At 37.2% G+C, this 17624-nt stretch overlaps 1 protein-coding gene across 11 annotated transcripts in view; it reads right to left on the reverse strand.

The window, feature by feature from the left end:
- Window positions 1–17624, reverse strand: part of TCF4 (transcription factor 4) — a 652106-nt gene that overhangs the window by 115830 nt on the left and 518652 nt on the right. The window lies entirely within an intron of this gene.

Here is a 17624-nt window from a genome sequence, read left to right on the forward strand (position 1 = left end):
CACTCAAAGGGTTAATGTAGTTTTCTTCAAAATGCAAAAAAAAAATAAAAAAAATAGCTATGTGATTACTTAGACCAGTGAACATTTTTTTTAAAGCTAGCCCTAATTGTCTACAATTAAAGGAAACAAATAATTTTTTGTATTTAGTCATTAATAAAGTGATTGATAGATAGAAATATGGATAGATATATAGATATAAAGATGGATAGATAGAAAGATGGATTGATAGATTTTCTGTATAAAACCTGACCGTTAAATACATACGATCACTAGGGAGTCAGTCCTTGGGCCTGTTTTGTTAAACATTTTCATCAGTGATATTGGAAGTGAGTTCTAGAAGAAGATATCCTTGTTTGCTGATGATACAAAAATGTGTAACAGAGTTCATATTCCAGGAGGGGTGGTTCAAGTGAGCAGTGATATTAAAAGACTGGAGGACTTGGCAAATAAATTGGATCTAAAATGTAATATTACCAAGAGCAATCCGGGGACATTTTTTTTTTTAACCCCTTACAGTAAATTATATTTTGCCCCTACAATCATCACTTGCAAAACTAACCGGCTAGGTCAAATCCAGCTTATGTGTGTAATCCCTGCTTTATTACCCTCAAAAAAAAAACAAAAAAAAAAGGGCCTAGCAAAATTAAGAAAGTCGGGGTTTCCCACATTGCTTTCCTATCTTCTACCACCAGTCCAAGCAGCGTAATCCATTAATCGAGGCAGAGGATTCCAGGCCTGTATAGGACCAGCTCAAACACCTACATAAAAAAAAAGTTATTTCTTGATAATCGTTTTCTTTGATATAGAACTAGAATTCCTTTTTTTCCAAAAAAACACTAGTAAAAATTTCAAACGTATACTATAAAATACCCCTACAAGCAACACAATACCCTTTTGTTTTTTTAACACGCACACGTTACTCAAAGCCAAAGATACACATTTCTTATAAGTGCTTTAGTAATAATGCCTCACGATAGGCCACTAGTAAAATCAATCACCAGCCCTACTTTGTAGTTTTTGACCAATCAAAATCTTAGAATGGGTAAGTACTTCTAAACATTCCAATTTAACATACTAGACCTACCTAACAAAGGCTCAGCCTCTCGATTCCATTGTGCCTGCACATAGATAACATGCTTCCACTTTCAAAGTGAGGCTGGCAACCCCGGGCAGCACCTCACAATCTATATATAGAGAGGGCTCCGAAGCTTTTAGCTTCAGTTGCGCTGTGAGTGCCAGCAGTGACGTATCCAGGGGAAGCGGAAACGCTGCTGTAGCTCTATGCAACTAATCAGTGTATAAAACAGATAAATCTATCAACTTCCCACAAGTGACGCTAACATGCACAGGGCTCCAACCGTCTTCCCGGGGACATTTCCGGGGACATCATTTTTCCGGGGGCAGTCTCCTCAATCCGGGGACTGTCCCCTAAAATCAGGGACGTCTGGTCACCCTATTAGGATCCATAACCCCAAAGGCAAATTATAGTCTCAATGGTACATTACTGACTGTTAATAAAGAGGAACTGGACGTTGGAATTATTATTTTAGATGATTTAAAATTTGGTAGACAATGCAGCAGTGCAGCCAGTAAGGCCAGTTGAATACAGGTAGCCCTCAGTTTACGCCGGGGTTAGGTTCCAGAAGGAATGGTTGTAAATCAAAACCGTTGTAATTTAAAACCCAGTTTATAATGTAAGTCAATGGGAAGTGAAGGAGATAGGTTCCAGGCCCCTCTCAAAATTGTCATAAGTAACACCTAATACATTATTTTTAAAGCTTTGAAATGAAGACTTTAAATGCTAAACAGTATTATAAACGTAATTAAATAATCACACAACACAGAATATATAATTAAATGAACAAAAGCACAGAACACAGACTTCACTTGCATTTTTCTAAAAACAGTTCTTTCTATGCATTCCAAACTGGACTGATTTATAGACAGGAAGATCTTGTTCCTTTGAAATCTGCTCTATAGCTCAGGTCTGGTTAAACTGATTAATTTCAGTTTTCTTGGCTTTGCTGCAACACAAGCGGACAGCTCCACCTACTGACTATTTTAATAAATGCACTGCTTCTCAATGCTTTTCAATAGCAGTCACATGACTGGAAAAAAAGGTTGTTATTCTGAAACGGTGTAAATTGAACCGTTGTAAAACGAGGGCCACCTGTACTTGGTTGCATTGGGAGAGGAATTAGTAGCAGAAATAGCAAGGTTCTTATGCCACTTTACAGATCACTATTTAGGCCTCATCTGGAATACTGTGTACAGTTCTGGAGACCATATTTCTAGGCTATAAATAAACTAGAAACCGTCAAAAGGAGGGCTACTAAATGGTACCTGGTCTAAACTATAAATCATGCAAAGAAAGACTCTATGATATGAATATATACAGGGAGTGCAGAATTATTAGGCAAATGAGTATTTTGACCACATCATCCTCTTTATGCATGTTGTCTTACTCCAAGCTGTATAGGCTCGAAAGCCTACTACCAATTAAGCATATTAGGTGATGTGCATCTCTGTAATGAGAAGGGGTGTGGTCTAATGACATCAACACCCTATATCAGGTGTGCATAATTATTAGGCAACTTCCTTTCCTTTGGCAAAATGGGTCAAAAGAAGGACTTGACAGGCTCAGAAAAGTAAAAAATAGTGAGATATCTTGCAGAGGGATGCAGCACTCTTAAAATTGCAAAGCTTCTGAAGCGTGATCATCGAACAATCAAGCGTTTCATTCAAAATAGTCAACAGGGTCGCAAGAAGCGTGTGGAAAAACCAAGGCGCAAAATAACTGCCCATGAACTGAGAAAAGTCAAGCGTGCAGCTGCCAAGATGCCACTTGCCACCAGTTTGGCCATATTTCAGAGCTGCAACATCACTGGAGTGCCCAAAAGCACAAGGTGTGCAATACTCAGAGACATGGCCAAGGTAAGAAAGGCTGAAAGACGACCACCACTGAACAAGACACACAAGCTGAAACGTCAAGACTGGGCCAAGAAATATCTCAAGACTGATTTTTCTAAGGTTTTATGGACTGATGAAATGAGAGTGAGTCTTGATGGGCCAGATGGATGGCCCGTGGCTGGATTGGTAAAGGGCAGAGAGCTCCAGTCCGACTCAGACGCCAGCAAGGTGGAGGTGGAGTACTGGTTTGGGCTGGTATCATCAAAGATGAGCTTGTGGGGCCTTTTCGGGTTGAGGATGGAGTCAAGCTCAACTCCCAGTCCTACTGCCAGTTTCTGGAAGACACCTTCTTCAAGCAGTGGTACAGGAAGAAGTCTGCATCCTTCAAGAAAAACATGATTTTCATGCAGGACAATGCTCCATCACACGCGTCCAAGTACTTCACAGCGTGGCTGGCAAGAAAGGGTATAAAAGAAGAAAATCTAATGACATGGCCTCCTTGTTCACCTGATCTGAACCCCATTGAGAACCTGTGGTCCATCATCAAATGTGAGATTTACAAGGAGGGAAAACAGTACACCTCTCTGAACAGTGTCTGGGAGGCTGTGGTTGCTGCTGCACGCAATGTTGATGGTGAACAGATCAAAACGCTGACAGAATCCATGGATGGCAGGCTTTTGAGTGTCCTTGCAAAGAAAGGTGGCTATATTGGTCACTGATTTGTTTTTGTTTTGTTTTTGAATGTCAGAAATGTATATTTGTGAATGTTGAGATGTTATATTGGTTTCACTGGTAAAAATAAATAATTGAAATGGGTATATATTTGTTTTTTGTTAAGTTGCCTAATAATTATGCACAGTAATAGTCACCTGCACACACAGATATCCCCCTAAAATAGCTATAACTAAAAACAAACTAAAAACTACTTCCAAAACTATTCAGCTTTGATATTAATGAGTTTTTTGGGTTCATTGAGAACATGGTTGTTGTTCAATAATAAAATTAATCCTCAAAAATACAACTTGCCTAATAATTCTGCACTCCCTGTATAGTTAAGAAAAAAATGCAACATGAACTGGTAAATGCAACACAATGAATGAAGTTTGTCCCTTTAAAGATTTTACACTGCAGCCAGCTTGTTCATACATTTCAAGTACAGTTGAACAGGTGTAACCGTACAAGACCATTACAGAAGCACTGCAGTAGTGCAATGACATATTGTAAATCGTAATGCTTAATTTACAGACAAAATTAGGCTTTCATGATTCAGAAAGGAGAGTCCACATTAAAAATTCATGATTCAGATAGAGCATGAAATTTAAACACATTTCAAATATACTTCCATTATCAAAATATGCACATTCTTTTTAGATGCACACTTTTTGAGGTTCCAGCTTCTATTGAGCATGTGCACAGTACATACGTTTATGCATTTTGTGATTGGATGATGACTGTCACATGCTCATTAAAAATTAAAAGTAAATGTTATGCTATTAGTATTTTTTTCTGTGTGTTTGTCAATTATTTAATGTTACTGTATTTAGTGGTCCTCAGTGGTCCTCTCTTATTATCCTTAGCTGGAGAGTGACCCTAGTTGGCTCATAGGAGCTTAGAAATGTGCATGTTTCTTTAGCATTCTATTTACAACAATACATAACATTGCTACAAACATTTTTACAAACACTTCTGCAATAGAATAATAATGACACGCGCACACTCCTGAGCTCCTGTAAGTCAACCAATATTTATTCTTCAACAAAGAATACCAAGAGAGCAATGCACATATGATATTAGAAGTATACTGGAAAATAGTTTAAAATGGCATGCTTTGTCTAGATCATGAAAGTTTAAATGTAAGTTTACTGCCCCTTTGAACCTTGTTTTAAAGGGTTATACAGAATATATCACAATAAATAAGTTCTTTAAAGCGAAGCCCACTATTTATTCTTAGTTAACAAAAATAACATCTATTTAAAAAGTGACATCACACTTAAAGGGCCATTATACACTCATTTTTTCTTTGCATAAATGTTTTGTAGATGATCTGTTTATAAAGCCCATAAAGTTTGTTTTTTTTTTAAAAATGTATAATTTTGCTTATTTTTAAATAACATTGCTCTGATTTTCAGACTCCTAACCAAGCCCCAAAGTTTTATTTGAATACCGTCAGCTACCTTCTCCAGCTTGCTCCTGTTTGTGTAAAGGGTCTTTTCATATGCAAAAGAAGGGGGAGGGGGGGAGTGTCTTATTTGCCACTTGCAGTGGGCTTTCCAGCTGCCTTTTCAACAGAGCTAAACTGAAAGCTTCTAAGTAAGTTTTTAAACAATTTTATTACTGGATTTTTATATTGGTAGCTGTGCATCTTATTCTTAATAGTGTCTACTACATGCAGTTATATGAAAATAAGTGTATACTGTCCCTTTAACAATATCTATAATATCTCTCAAGATAGCTACTGAATTATTGGCTACTAGTAACTAGTAGTAGAAGATAATGTGATAATGATTCACCATCAAATGAATGCAGAAAGTCTGCTCATTTGTTCGGAACTAGATTGGGATATTTGCCAAGAACAAATATATAAGGAATATAGGTCCATGCATTAAAACATGATCATGTCACCCCATAATTACTAGGGAATCAAGCCAGACTTGAGCAAGATGTCCTAGCATTGTCACTTATGAGAAATCTACTCCTAAAGCCCAGGATAAATTAATTTGTAGTTCAAGACTGGTTATGTCCTATACATCAAATAATTATATATATATATTTATATTAAGCACAAACCTTTCTAAACTTCTTTATAGAATTATTATGCATAAAAAATGCCACTAACACATCTATAAAGCCATGAAAATAATGTATGCAGATTGTGAAGGTACAAAAATGGATCTTTAAAAGTAAAAGTAAAGTTAACCTCATATCTCGTTATCACTTCAAAGTAATCTTAAAATAAACTGAAGTTTCATTCATCATTTCTTAAAAATCTATGTCTGACATTTGTTATTTATATTTTTATGGTTCCGTATACTAACCTCGTTCCTCCACCTGCATAAAAAAAAATTCGGCTATTTGTGACAATTTGATCCGTATCTAACGGATTGGTCCCCGCATTGGCGTCTAAGACGAAATGACCTACTCCCACTTGTTCTATCGCGCATGCGTTAATTCCGAAAATCGTTGTCAGTCAATCTGCGCGTGCACACAATCCGCATGCGAACTTGCAAATAACGATTGTCATCGTCCTAAAAAAGGATTTGTTTGTGATATCGCTGTACTGCTGTACTAAAGTAAGTTATTATAAAGGAAAAGTTATTCTGATATATATTGCGCATCTATAACTGCATTATTAGTTGCAAAATTGCGCATGCGCATAGTTTTAAAAATCTAGAACGCGCATGCTTACTTACGCAAACGGAGGTTGGGAGCGCAACAGATAGAAACCAGGAAGAAAGCGAGGGGGAGGAGGAAGCTGAAAAAAAGACGGTCACAGTAAATCTTATATTTATTTCATTTCGGATTGATATTTTAAAAAAATAAGTTAGCGACTAGAATGTTTGGCACAATATAAGAGGAAAATCGGATTGATTAGTCAAAAACTTTACTTTCACTTTAAATTGTGAAAACATACAAACATGCTTCCCAGCACACAAATCTAGTTATTTTCAAGTAGGCATATGCACTCTTGGACATTCAGCATTTACACCATACAAATATCATGTAGGAGACAGATATTTATAATGCGGCCATCAACATTCTCTGTTAAGTGCAATATGTGCAGTATCGTATAGTATACACAAGAATAAATGTCTTGTAGCCAAGTTTTCAAACAATAAAACATAGCTTTTATTCTTAAAATAGCATAAAATTATTTCACAGATCTGGTTAAAGTTGATATGTACTGTGTACTGGTTACAGATCACCATTGACCTGACGCGTTTCGCCGCAGATTTAGGAAAGGTGACTAGTATTCCGACCGAAAAACGCTAGCTTTTAAATATCTCATTTGTTTAAATCATAGGTAGAGTTCGCCTTTTTTCGGAGCTTTATTTATTTATCTATTAGTGCAACACACAAACATCTTGTGCACAGATCTTTGTGTGTTGCACTATTAATCTGGCTCCAAAAAGATCCGAACCCCGCTACCCACGGCCATTTTTGGCATTTGTTGTTATATTTTATTATAGCATAGTGATGAGCAGATGGATATATTTCTTATACTTTTATACACTTTTCTTAAAGTAATAGTAAATCTAAAAAAATCTAATTTGGATATGAAAGCGACTTTATTTAAAGGGACAAGAAACTACTTTAAAGTGTTATAGCATTTTATATTTCACTATTGTTTGCATATAACTTGTGTTTAACCCATGCAAAATGTTTAGCTGCAGTGCAACAATGCACTACTGGGACCTAACTGAACACATCTGGTGAACCAATGACAAGACATACTGTATGTGCATAGACACCAATCGGCAGCTAGCTCCCAGCTTTGCATTGCTGCTCCTGAGCTTATACAGGTTTGCAAATTAACTGATATAATAATAATATTATAGGTATGCCTTTTTAAAAGCATACAAAGCATTAAAGGGACAGTCAAGTCCAAAAAAAACTTTCATGATTCAAATAGGGCATGTAATTTTAAACAACTTTCCAATTATTTACTTTAATCACCAATTTTGCTTTGTTATCTTGGTATTCTTAGTTGAAAGCGAAATCTAGGAGGTTCATATGCTAATTTCTTAGACCTTGAAGGCCGCCTCTAATCTAAATGCATTTTGACAGTTTTTCACCACTAGAGGGTGTTAGTTCATGTGTTTCATGTATATAACATTGATCTCACTAACTGTCTTTCTCATATCTCATCTTGGATGTCCTCTCACTACCTTAAGCTAAATCTCTCCAAAACTGAACTCCTTATTTTTCCCCCTTCTTCCAATGTCTCCACCCCCAAAATTTCTATAACTGTTGATAATTCCATCATTACTCCTACCCCGCATGCCCGATGTCTTGGGGTCACACTTGACTCAGAATCTTTCCTTCACTCCTCACATTCAGTCCTTGGCTAAAGCCTGCCGCGTCCACCTTAAAAATATCTCTAAAATTAGACATTTCCTTATACAAGATACAACTAAGATTTTAATCCACTCTCTCATCCTTTCCCGTCTCGACCACTGCAACTCCGTCCTCTCTGGTCTACCTAGCTGCCGCATAGCTCCTTTACAATCCATTATGAATGCCTCTGCCAGGCTCATCTTCCTTACTCGTCGCTCTTCATCTGCTGCACCTCTCTGCCAATCCCTTCACTGGCTTCCTCTTGCCTCTAGGATTAAACATAAAATCCTCACCCTGACATATAAAGCTCTCACCTGCACTGCTCCCCCCTACATCTCAGAACTTGTCTCCAGATACTCTCCCTCCCGTCCCCTTCGATCAGCTCAGGATCTCCTCCTCTCTTGTTACTTCCTCACATTCCCGTCTACAGGACTTCTCCAGACTGGCCGCCATCTTGTGGAACTCCCTGCCTCGATCCACAAGACTCTCCCCTAGTTTTAACAGCTCAAGCGCTCCCTAAAAACTCTACTATTCAGGGATGCTTACAACCAACACTAACCTTTCCTAACTCCATTGCTTTCCCCTTGAACCCCTTAGAATGTAAGCCTATGAGCACAGCTGTTTGCAGATCGCCTTCATAAGAGCCGACTACAACAGTGAAACTCTCGGCAGGGCCCTCTACCCACTTGATCCCTGCAAAAGCTATCCTGTATATTGACTATGTTTACAGCGCTGCAGAATCTGTTGGCGCTCTACAAATACCTGATAATAACAATAATCGCATGCACGTGAATTTACCAAGGAATGAGCATTGATTGGCTAAAATGCAAGTCTGTCAAAAGAACTGAAATATGGGGGCAGTCTGCAAAGGCTTCGATACACGGTAATTACAGAGGTAAAATGTGTATTATTATAACTGTGTTGGTTATGCAAAACTGGGGAATAGGTAATTAAGGGATTATCTATCTTAAAACAACAAAAATGTCCCTTTAAGTCATTTTGATAATGGTACATAGAAGTCTCTTAAAATTGCATGCTATATATGAACCATGGAAGTTTGATTTTTACTGACATGTCCCTTTAAAACTTATTAAAATATTTTGCATGGAAAAGCTTCTGAATAAACAGTTTTAACATAACCTAACAGAAAGTGCATGTCAGTCCCTAAGGACTTATTGTTCAATGGCTGATAAGCAGAATTCTCAATGCTTTATTGTGGACAGTGAAAAAGCCTTTCAAGCAACAGGAAAGTCTGTTCTATACACAAAAACTGTAATATATTTTAAAATGTCCTCTTTTACACGCAGGTTAAAGTCATGTTTTTAAGGGAAGCCGTTTAGCTGCTTCTGATTCAAATGGTTCCAAAAAAGTTACCCTTTGTTTTTTTGTTTTTTGCCATTTTCTTTTTTTTTTTTGGGGGGGGGATCAATTTGTATTTTTACTCTTTGATATGTGTTAAGGTCAAAGTCTGTTTCCTGAGCTGACCTATACCAGGTTTACAGCAAGAGACTACAGTAGTTTCATTGCAGGTCCCTAATTTAGGCCACATGTTGCTGGCTGTAGTTGGGGGGGGGGGATGGGAGTAAATGATGAAAAGCGCAGTTCCTCACGTGAAGTACATTACCAGACCAGCATGGAAAGGGCCGGAAGGAAAACCCACCCACCTCAGCCTGCGTTTATTCTGTCAACCTGCAATTGCTACAATCAAAACCAGATGTCGGTCTTTCCAGATCTTTCTCACAGGACAAACATGCAAAGGGCCTAGGGCCTGGCGTTGCCATCAGATGATAATTGATACCATATGATACACAGAACAGAGCTGCAAATGCATAGCAATTCCCTCCCCCCTTTTCTCTTGAGAGGGATAAAATTGCAAGTCCCGCTGAGCCATTAAGTGCACAGTGCACCATGAAAAACAAGTGTACACATAGCTACAGTAACCACCTGTAGGATGCAAGGAGGGAACAGTGCTCAGTGCCTGCATGTCAGACCCTAGAGAATAGCAGCAGGTGAAAAGTCAAAGCGCTAATAAAATTGCCTGTCCAGCAGAGCAACAAATATATATACAGGTGCCAAAATGACCACACAATTTGACACACGTTTTTACTATCTCTTGGTCAGTCTTATCACTCTGTGAAGTTGCTTTAGCTGTTCACTTACAGGATTCCTGCTGTGCTTTAAAGCTGTTTTCAGTGTATTTTAGATTTAAGAAGAAAAAAAGGTGAGGCGTTGTGAAGCCCATTTGCATATGCTTTCCTCTGCTCCAATAGAAATGCTGTTTGCTCAGAGAAATGTGCAAAAAATACCACATTGTATTTGCAGCTGTTATACACACACAAAAGAAAATAATATGATTGGATTTATGAAGAAGGATTTGCAGTACCATTTTACTTACCATAACTTATAATGAGACGAGTTTGAATACCCTTCACCAGATTTTTTATGCAGCAATCAGAAATGTATTATATGCTGAAGTTATAACAAGAATCAGACAGTTGGTCATGTGTGCACTTCTTTTGCTGTAATGATTCACCCCTGCTAGGATTAAAGGGACGTGAAAGCTATTCTTTCTTTTAAGATTTAAAACAATTTTCCAATTTACTGTTGCTATCAAATTTGCTTTATTCTCTCGGTAGCCTTGGTTGTACGAGCAGCATGTCACTACTGGGATCTAGCCAATGACGAGGTATTTATGTGCAGACACCAAACAGCAGCTAGCTCCCAGTAATGCACTACTGCCCCGGAGTATAACTGTGTATGCTTCTTAACAATGAATACCAAGAGAAGGACGCAAATTAGATAATAGAAGTAAATTGGGAAGTTTTTTCAAATTGAATGATCTGAATCACTACATTTTTACTTTACAGTCCCTTTAAAAGGAATACAGAACCCAATTTTTTTCTTTTATGAGTCAGAATTTTAAGCAACTTTCTAATTGACTCCTATTATCAATTTCTCTTCATTCTCTTGGTATCTTTATTTGAAAAAGCAGTATTGTAAGCTTATGAGCCGGCCCATTTTTGGTACAGCACCCTGGATTGCGCTTGCTGATTGGTGGCACTGTATTGGCATAAGGGAATCTGTGTTGTTTAAAACTGATTTTAGAAGCAAAACATGATACATTACAAACTTTGCATGTCAACACTGTTTGCTGAGGTTTTCAGTGTGAGGGGAATATGTTACCTACTTTGCATGTGCTACTTAGTTATTTTATAGTTTGTTATGAAAACATAGATCTGTTCAACACCGATATCTACATTACAATATAGAAATGTCCTGATTTTAGATATCAAATATATAAAGCCACTTGTATATCTGCAAGCACTGGCATGTAAGAGTGAGGTATCTATTTTTTTGTTTACTCTAATACATAATAATTTTCAGAAAGACTACAACATATTTACAAAGAACTAGTTTTCTAAACTCACCCCTTGCTTATGATTGGAGTACTAACTTTTGCCCAGTCGTTGACAGAAGCTATTTGCTTATAAACACACAATGCGGAAATTACAAGATGTATTCATTTTTCAAGAAACAGTTCAATCACTCATTTGGGTGGCAAAATGCCTAGCCTGTTCCCTGGGGCACTATAAGTAGAAATTTAGTTTGAACTCATATTTACAATATTGTATTCATTCTTGCACTTGTACCATAAAAGGCACAGGTAGCGAGAAAGGGGGAGATAAAAGTCCCTCTTCCAGGAAATAAACACTCAAAACTTAAAGGGACACTGTACCCAATTTTTTTCTTTTGTGATTCAGATAGAGCATGACATTTTAAGCAACTTTCTAATTTACTCCTATTATCAAATTTTCTTCATTCTCTTGGTATCTTTATTTGAACTGCAAGAATGTAAGTTTAGATGCCGGCCCATTTTTGGTGAACAACCTGGGTTGTCCTTGCTGATTGGTGGATAAATTCATCCACCGATAAAAAAAAAATGCTGTACAGAGTACTGAAACAAAAAAAAACTTAGATGCCTTCTTTTTCAAATAAAGATAGCAAGAGAACAAAGAAAAATTGCTAATAGGAGTAAATTAGAAAGTTGCTTAAAAGTGCATGCTCTATCTGAATCACAAAAGAAAACATTTGGGTTCAGTGTCACTTTAAATGAATTACAAACTCATAAAAAAAAATACTTGCTCTGAAATATTCTGAAAGGACTATAGGCACAATTGCCTTTGGTTCTTTCATCTACATTATGAATGCGTGCTCCCATGCAATTAGGGTTGCCACCTCGGCCATGTTTTCCTGGACACTTATGAGTTACACATGCTGCAGGGTAAGAGGGGGCGGGCAAGTATTGAGCCTCTAGACATCACATGAATACTGCTGGTGAACAGCACAATACATGTTCCTCCATGCGCACCCTGCAGCAAGTCTAACTCATAAGTGTCCAGGAAAAATGGCAGAGGTGGCATCCCTACATGCAATACTCCAGTATTAGCTGGGGATTGACGGCAGAATACTTGCAGAATATCCGAAAGGTAACGCAATAATAAAATAAGGGACCTTGAAAAGTGTCTAACGCAACTTCCCCATTTTCAGAAGAAGCAAAGGAGAATAATTCAGGGCAGGTAAGTAGGATTTAAAATAATACATTTATGCAGCTTTAATTACTTGTTAAATTGAAAAAGGATGTTTATGTATCTGCAATACTGTGAAGGCTCATAGAAGCCTCCCAACATTTCCAGGCTGATATCCAGGACCAGGGGAGTAGGGATGAAGTCTCAGTGACAAGTGGGTGACGTCAGGATGGGCTATGAGGTTCTGGGTAGGTTCAGCAGGAGATATAGCTGGACAGAGCTTCTAACCTGTGACAATCTTGTGAAATGCAAGATGTCTGGGAGATCTGAGACCAAATGACAACCATAATACAATAGTCTTCAAATGTCAAAACAAATTCATAGAGAAAAAAAATCAGAAAGTTCTTATTTAATTCCCAACAGCATTAAAACGAAGTACCCGAGTCTATGAACTGTCACAAGAATATAAGAGACATTAGAACATTATAATAAACTCTTTAACAATACTGCAAACTTAGCGGGACATAAAAGTGAAACTTTCATAGTTCATATATAGCATACAATTTCAAGATACTTTTCTATTTACTTCTATAAAGTTGCTTCATTCTCTTGATATCCTTTGCTGAAAAAAAAACATACCTAGGTAGGCTCAGGAGCAGCAATGCACATCTGGGAGCTAGTTGTGATTGGTTGCTGCACATATATTTGCTTATTGCTTAACCCAATGTGCACATATAGCTTTCAGTAGTGCATTGCTGCTCTTTCAATAAAGGATGCCAAGAAAATAAAGCAACTTTGATAATAACATTTTTGAAAACCATTATAAACTTTATGCTTTATCTACATCACTAAAGAAAAAAATTGGGGTTACATCTCCCTTTAATAAAACTATATATTTTTAACAAACGGCAGACACAACTGGTAAACATGTATCTATCAATTAAAATACCATATTAACTAGTGGTATAGTATTTAATACTATACAACAAGGCTCTACACATCTATGTCATTAACATCAAACAGATTACAAATTCACGCGTTTCTTGTTCCTTTATACTGCACTATAAACTCAAATATCTAGTGAAATGGAAATGTTTTCCAGATGAAACTGCACAGCACTACACCCAAAGTTAACAGGGTCAGCTCTTTTCAAGAACCGAAACATTACTTAATCTCTGTGATGTCATTTGATGCCTAAAAAAATAATCGAGCAAGTTTATATTTATATTCTGGTTTCTGTCTCCAAGTGCTAGCAAAATCAAACATTACTTGATCAATACCATGTTTGTTTGGAGTACATTAAACAACTATAAAAGCGAGCGATAATCAGAGAACAGGCCTGCTTAACAGATTATGGGTCTTTTTTTACACCCCTCAGTACAGAACACTAACGTGACAACATTTTATACAGAAGACCCCCATAATGGCCCTACTGAAGGAGAAATGAGCAATTAATGAACAAATAAGTATAATTATTTAGCACATAAACTCATAAGCCCACCTGTCCTGTACACCCCTTGTTACAAGATGTCCTACATTAGATGGCAATTCATGGATAATACCCCCTACCTCTTCATCCTTATACAGGTGGCCCTCGGTTTACAACGGTTCAATTTACACTGTTTCAGAATACCAACCTTTTTTTTCAGTCATGTGACTGCTATTGAAAAGCATTGAGAAGCAGTGCATTGATTAAAATAGCCAGTAGGTGGAGCTGTCCACTTGTGTTGCAGCAAAGATATGCAAGCGGAAATTAATCAGTTTAACCAGACCTGAGCTATCGAGCAGCTTGCAAAGGAACAAGATCTTCCTGTCTATAAATCAGTCCAGATTGGAATGCATAGAAAGAACTGTTTGTAGAAAAATGCAAGTGAAGTCTGTGTTGTGTGATTATTTTATTAAGCTTATAATGCTGTTTAGCAAATGTTTTTGTTCATTTAACTTAGTTTAATTATATATTCTGTGTTGTGTGATTATTTTATTAGGTTTATAATGCTGTTTAGCATTTAAAGTTCATTTCAAAGCTTTAAAACTAATGTATTAGGTGTTACTTATGCCAATTTTGAGAGGGGCCTGGAACCTAACTCCCTTACTTCCCATTGACTTACATTATAAACTGGGTTTCAATTTACAACGGTTTCAATTTACAACCATTCCTTCTGGAACCTAACCCCGGCGTAAACTGAGGGCTACCTGTAATGGTTTTCTATTACTGAACTGAATGTGTTTACCATGAGAATTGTATTTAAAGACAGCATTGAATGCTGCTAAATGTTGTGACACAGTGACATTGACAAGTCTGCTGGTAACATAGAAACAAAGGTTTTAATGACAAATAAGAACCAGAAGGCCTATTGAGTCTGTCTATATATCCATACTGAGTTGTAAGCTTCATTGAGTTTCTTAGGATTGCCTTTTAAATATCCCAGACACTCTAGAATTCTTTTTTCATTCCAGATTGTCGTTATCAGCTCTACTGGAAGCTTACCCCCAAAAAGAACTACTGTTTTTGTAAAGAAATGCTTCCACAAGTTACTACCCTCCAACAAGAGATCATGATCCCTTGTTCTGGTGTTATTTTTTTAATCTTTATTAAATCTTTTAGTATACTCAAAAGTTGCTATTGTACTCTCTCTCTTTACTCCTCTACATATTAATGTCCTTGTATGTTTTACTGTTTAGACCACGTGCTAGTTCATGGCCACTAAAAATGAAACACATTTTATGCACGTCCCTCTAATTAAAGGGACACTCAGGTTAAATTAAATTTTCATGATTCAGATACAGCATGTCATTTTAAACAACTTTCCAATTTACTTCAATTAAAAAAAATGTGCACAGTCTTTTATATTTACAATTTTTTGAGTCACCAGATCCTACTGAGCATGTGCAAGAATTCCCTGACTATACGTATATGCATTTGTGATTGGCTGATTGCTATCACATGGTACAAGGGGAGTGGAAATATACATAACTTTGAAATTTGTTATAAAAAAAATGTACTACTCATTTGAAGTTCAGACTAAGTGCTATTGCATTGTCTTGTTATCTTGCATTTGTTGATTATGCAAATCTAATGTGTTGACTGGTCCTTTAAGGGTGCTGCCATTTTGAAACGTAGGGGCTCAGCGTTTCAGGCTTGCACAAATTAACCTGAAAAGCTTGTTAAGTAGCAGCGGTCTTAAGACTGCTGCTACTTAATCTCTCCACCTAAAATGTGGCAGAGTGAAATCATCCCAATCCGATTGGGATGATTGACAGACCCTGCTCATGTGTGATTGGCTGCACGCTATGGGGCGGCATTTCACAAGCAGGGTCTTGTGTAATGTTAAATGCAGGCGGTACATGCTGCCCGATTGCAGCAAGGCCAGGTAGGCAGGATTGTGCTAGAGAACTTTGTCGGTTCCGCCATAAATAAATTGGGCCCAATGTTTCTATTTTGGGACGTGTAGTTACAGATGGCACATTTAAATAGTTTCCTCGTCAAAGGGATCTTAGAAGCCATGGCTTTATTCCCTGGCCTCAAATGACAATATTGAGATTCTTGGGTAGACAAACTAAAGGCACCATCTTTTATTTTAAAAAAAATATATTTATTTTCTTTACTGCCTACAATTCTGTATGATACATGAGACATAGCAGCTATTATACAGTTTACAAATATATGTCTGCATCCAAAAGATCGAAATGAGCTAAAATACATGGATTTGCACAATTAATTCCTAGGGATAAATGCTCATTGGCAAGTCCGAATTAATTTACAGGGACACAACACCACAAATAGGAAAATACATTAACAAAATACAATGTCCGTCTGCACATTGATAAGTCAGCCCCATTGTGTTAACTAGCTCCCAATAGTGCATTGCTGTTTTTCAACAAAGAATACAACGAGAATGAAGCAAATTAAATAATAAAAGTAAATAGGAAAGTTGTTTAAAATTGTATTCTCTACCTATGTTAAGAAAGAAAGAAATTGGGGTTTTATTTCCATCTAAATTATCTGTCATAAATAGCAAAGTAAAAAAAATTGTTTAAAAAAAACAAACAAACATCTTCTAGAGGCAATAAAGAAAATAAACAAATAATGTCTATTTTTAAACTATAGCTTATGGAGTTATCTGTGTTGCCTTGTTTAAAGGGACATGAAACTCATTTTTTTTCTTTTATGATACAGGTAGAGCATATAATTTTAAACTACTTTACAATTCACTTCTATTATAAAAAATTGTTTAGTTGTCTTGGTATCCCTTGTTGAAAATGATACCTAGGTATGTTCAGGAGCTGCTGATTGGTGACTACACTTATATGTCTCATGTTATTGTCTCACACAATGGGGCTGATTTATCAAGCTGTCAATCGACTCCAATGCATCTGTTTCCGCGCGAGCCTTCGCCGGAAACAGGAGTTAAGAAGCATCGGTCTTAAGACCATAACCCGTCCACTACCTCTGAGGCGGCGGACTGATCGGGTTCATTGGCACCCCCTGTTAGAGGCAGATTGGCCGCAAATCTACAGGGGGTGGCATTGCACAAGCATTTCTTGAAAAATGCTGGGACAATGATAAATGCTGACAGCGTATGCTGTCGGCATATTTTAATGTGCGGCGGACATGATCGCTACAGCTTAGTCTTTTTTATTTCTTTTCATATTGATAAGCATTGTTGCATCTGCTGGTCATAATCACAAACTATGAACAAGCATTAGCAGAGTTTGACAACTAAACATGTAAAAAAGCAACCTATTAGACCAAGTAAAATCGCATTCTGTTTTCTACATTACATAAGGTGTGCAACCCTTTGATTCACATCATTTAAAACATTCAGTCTTGGTTCCACCTGGATGCCCTAATGCCACAAGCCCAAGCAAAATGTGTTTGTGGATGAATATCAAATGCCATTAGTCTATTGAATATAGTCTTCCAAATGGTTATTGCATTCTTGTAAATGAATGAAACCAATAACAGGTGTAAGAGAAGCTGATGGATATGAATATATTTCTCAATTCCCTGGAGTGGCGGGTGGCCCTATTAGCTACTTCCTAAAGAAAACAATCCTCGGGCCTTCTCTTTGGTTGGTAACAATTAAGACCTTCATCCGGCTAATGAGAGGTCAATGAAAATGAGGCTGCATG

Source organism: Bombina bombina, chromosome 2, assembly GCF_027579735.1.
Source record: "Bombina bombina isolate aBomBom1 chromosome 2, aBomBom1.pri, whole genome shotgun sequence".
Classification (NCBI taxonomy): Eukaryota; Metazoa; Chordata; class Amphibia; order Anura; family Bombinatoridae; genus Bombina; species Bombina bombina.